The sequence below is a fragment of the Sceloporus occidentalis genome, unplaced genomic scaffold (genome assembly GCF_023333645.1).
Source record: "Sceloporus occidentalis isolate IW3139 unplaced genomic scaffold, rSceOcc1.0.p SCAF_3, whole genome shotgun sequence".
Lineage (NCBI taxonomy): Eukaryota > Metazoa > Chordata > Lepidosauria > Squamata > Phrynosomatidae > Sceloporus > Sceloporus occidentalis.
Window position 1 is genome coordinate 129248045 of NW_028316983.1, and position 4296 is coordinate 129252340.

The window sequence follows — 4296 nt, forward strand, 5'->3', positions numbered from 1 at the left end:
AGACAGTAATAATTTTCTTTTTCTCTTGATGTCTGTACAGACTGATGTTAAACTGAGCTCCTCCACACATACAAAAAAATGAAAATGTTTTTATTAAAACCTTCCTCCAACAAGATTCTCCCTTTCCTTTTGCTTTCAGATGAGGAAGCTATAAACTCTCTGTGTTTCTGCACTGCAATGGGTTATGTGAATTTCTCCTTACTGGTAAACAGCGACACCCAATGTCTCAAGCTATAAATGCATTACTTGAGAAAATAACAAAAATGTAGATAATACTGAAGTTTTACAAAATAATATTTCATTCATTTAAGTTTACAATTGGCCTTAGAACTCTCAGATATTTATTTGACAGTGTGGAAATTATTTGTCTCCTAAAATACATCAGTTATAATTTAGAAATTGCTAGATATCACTTCCCACCACAGAAATAAGAAACAACAGGAGATGATCCTTTATTTATTTATTTATTTATTTATTTATTTTTATAATACCTATAATACAGAGTTTGCAAGGTGCATCACAGTATTATACTCACTCTTCCCCAGTTGCCTGTAGGACAGTGAATTAGTTATTCCTCCCCATTAAATAAACATTGTCCTTGGGGGTCTTCCCTTCCTATTGCTGGTTCTGTCCATATTATATACTCTATTAAATTCCATTTTCACCTAATTTAAATTGCATATGAAATCCTAATATTCGAATCTTTCCTTTATTATTGTGCAAATGGTTTCATTACTATAATCATGTTCATTTGGGCAGTGTGCACTATAATTTTGGGCATATATTTGTCCATCCACCCAGAATGAAGACACAAGCCCCAGAAATGAATGGAATTATTTTATTGTCAGAATGCTATGATATACAGGGTGTTGAGCACAGTTCCTTCTTAACTGCATCACAACAGTCTCTGTGTCCCTGGCACTAGAAAGGAATTGATGTTTCTTTCTGTGTTCATCATTCAGTGATTCTATCCTAGTTCAGAGTATCAGCTCTGAGCTAGAACACTGATTTTGTTCTGAACTGCCAACTTGGGTAACTTCACATGCACCAAGTGCAGGTTGATAGCCCTGTTGGAAGAGAAGGCCCAGAAATTGGAAGCTATATGTACACCTCAGTGCATTAGGAAGCAAGAGATTTTCCTGGACATAGTGGAACAGACTGTCCTGGATGGGGAACACACAGAGGAAGTTTCTGGAGAGGAGGTGAGTTCCCATGCATAGAGGTAGACAGTTGAAGGAATGTGACAAGTAGAAGTAGAGTAGCCAGTGATCATTCTGTGAGCTTGCACCTACAGAATCAATTTTAAGCTCTCTCCCTTATCAGGGAAGATGTAGGAGAGCAGCAGGGCAACATGCGGGAGATCTTGGTAGAATTAGCACAGGGAATGGCTGCTGCCAAGCCTCAATGGAGGCACGTGGTGTTGGGGGATTCCTTGCTGAGGGGTACAGAAGCAGTGGTGTGTGGGCCTGACAAGATGTCTCAGGTGTGTTGCCTTGCTGAGGCAAAAATCCATGATTTGGATTTTTGGATCATGGTCTGTGGTTTCAAGAGGGGGAATTTATGGCAAGATGTTAGTTGCACTTTATGTCAGTTGGCAGAAACATTTTTGCCAACATTCTTAAAAATTTGACCAGGAGGGTTTTAAACTGAGTTATGTGGAGGAGGCAGACAGTATTTTTGAAAGCAGGAGTTCATCAAGGGCTGGAAATAATAGCCAAACTGTTATAGAGGGATCAAGGTAAATAGTGCAAGGACCCATAAGCCCCTCTCCCTGGTCCTGTCATCGCTTTGCAGTTGCCTGTCTTCTCTTACTGTGCCCACCTGGTGCACACCATTGACTGGGGCAGAGATGAGCAGAGTTAGTTGTTTCTTCTTCCTTCTTGTCACTGCTCACTGGCTCAGAGGGAGCAAGGTAAGAGAGAAAAACAAGGCTGAGAAGCAGCAGGACACTCCATGGACTCATAGGAGGCCCATTGCTAGTACACTGCTCTCACCAGGGGCCCAACAGCATTAGCTCACAATGCTAAAACAACTACTTATGGAGAGCAATATACTGTTGATGAATGAAAATGAATCCAGCCCATCAACAAATCCAAGCAGTATCTAAGAAGGATTCTAGGAAGGATAATCATTGCATGCATATTTAGTTTAGAAATGTTTATACATTTCCCAAAGCTGCTGATGAGTAAAAAAAAATGCCCTACAAAACTTTAAACAAAAATCTGTGCAAAAATCCCCTTCCCCTCCACCACTCCCTTCTCCTTTTGTGACATGTCTTTTTAGAGTGTAAGCCTGAGGGCAGGGAACCATCCAATTAAAAAGATTGTATGTACAGCACTGTGTAAATTTACAGTGCTTTATAAATAAAGGTTAATAATAATAATAATAATAATAATAATAATAATAATAATAATAATGTAACAATGTCTCAGTCTGAAAGGCATATTCCTCTACACAGTATTTATGTCCATTTTCTGTCTGTTTGGGCTGGTTCCTTCTTCTGAAATATAGCCTACAGTACCTGATATTCGTAGGTGGTCTCCTATCCAAGTACTAACTAGGACTGACTACCTAGTTTCCAAAGTCAGATGGAATCTGGTGCCTTTAAGGTATTTAGGCTTGCATTTTGTTCATTACTTACCAGAAATAAGATTCAATCCACAGCAGCATCACAATCAACTAGATGAGCACAGAGTGTTAAGAATGAAAACCAAAAAGCCCATGCCACCATTTAGGTAATGCAAAATAACTGGAAATGCAAATGTTCGTGACAAGTTGCCCGAGGCATATAGCTGGATCACTGTAAGCTGATTGCAAATCCACGTGGCACAAGCAAATATATTTCAGAGACACAATTAAGTCACACATCAGCACCATCTTATCAAACTCAATTTGTTTTTGTATTGCACACCTAGCTTATATAATCAAACTTACCTGCTCACTGTTCTGTCTCTCATTATCAATGTTTGGATGTTCCAAGGTTAATAAAGGATCTAGTTCATTAGAAGCTGGTTGAGGTGAAGCAGTATCAGTCAGCACATCTCCCAATGGGGGAAATGATTTTACTTGTTTGGGAGCAAGATGTTAATGAATCACCAGGGCAATAAGTATGAAGGAAAGCTTGGATACCATCAATACCCACCAACTGTGAAATTGGAACTTTATCAAAATTCCAAATTCCTGAGTCACACAGTAGTGAATTTCTCCACCTGTGCAGACCGATGGCCAGTAAAACAAGGAGGAAGGAAAAGAACAAGGAAGAGTTAAAAGCTACTGCAACTACCAAGCAGAATGTGAGATCTGAAGGTAAATCTACAGAGATGCTAGTGAAATCAGAAAACATTTCAGAAAACATTTCAAGGATACTGTCAGCCAGCACCACAGTGACTGTGACAGAGGCAGAGAGAAGAGGCCATTCATTATCCTTCACCAAGACCACCAAGCTTCGCTTGAGGGCATCTTTCTCCAGGAGGAACCAGGCTGTCCTGATCTCTCCAGAGTGAAGTCCCAGAGTGAAGAGCCCCGGCTAGCTGGTAGGAGAACCAGGCATTCTGACCAGAATCCGCATCCACTGCCACCACCTTAGAGACCAGTATCCAGGTTCAGAGAAGCGAGGAGCCAGCTCTCCAGCTCTCTCCCAGTGGAGGTGGGAGGGGGGGGGTAGAGGATTTCTGGAGCATTGTCATTCTGATCCAGGATGAAGAGAATCACTGAGATGTTAGAGCTGAGTGGTGGACATTCCCCATCTTGGGCTTTGATCCAGAACCTAATCTTCTGAATATCTACATAATCAAATGAATGCAGCTCCAATCTCAGTATTAACATGGAGGTAAGAAGAAAGAAAGGAATTTTTGGCCAAAGTATTATTCACACCTATGCAGGAGTAACTCTCAGTGAACTTACCGAAATTTTCTTCTGAGAAGAATTCCACAGGATCGGTCAGAACAATATTTTTATCAATGCTAAGCCTGCTTGCATTGGCTATCCCTCCAGTATTGAATATCCCTCCAACAACACTAACTACACTTTGAGAAAATGCAAGGCTGTGACTAACATCATTTTTTAAAATTCTCCTGTATGATTCTTAATACCTTTGCCTGATGAAGAAGCCAGTTCAGACTTTGAAAGCTTGCCTCATGTATTTTCTGTATTTTGTTGGGTCAATCAAAGGTATCACTGTTTTTTCAATGATGGAATATGTTATTCTTCCACTTTTTCCAGAATCAGGGTCATGTGCCTTTAAATTTGTAATGAAATCAATTCTGATGCTGTTCTCTTCAATAGTGAATGATGCCT

At 40.1% G+C, this 4296-nt stretch overlaps 1 pseudogene; it reads right to left on the reverse strand.

Annotated features, from left to right (window-relative positions):
• Positions 1–3028: 3028 nt before the first annotated feature.
• Positions 3029–3825, reverse strand: LOC149316767 (protocadherin gamma-A6 pseudogene; annotated as a pseudogene).
• Between the last annotated feature and the right edge of the window lie 471 nt (positions 3826–4296).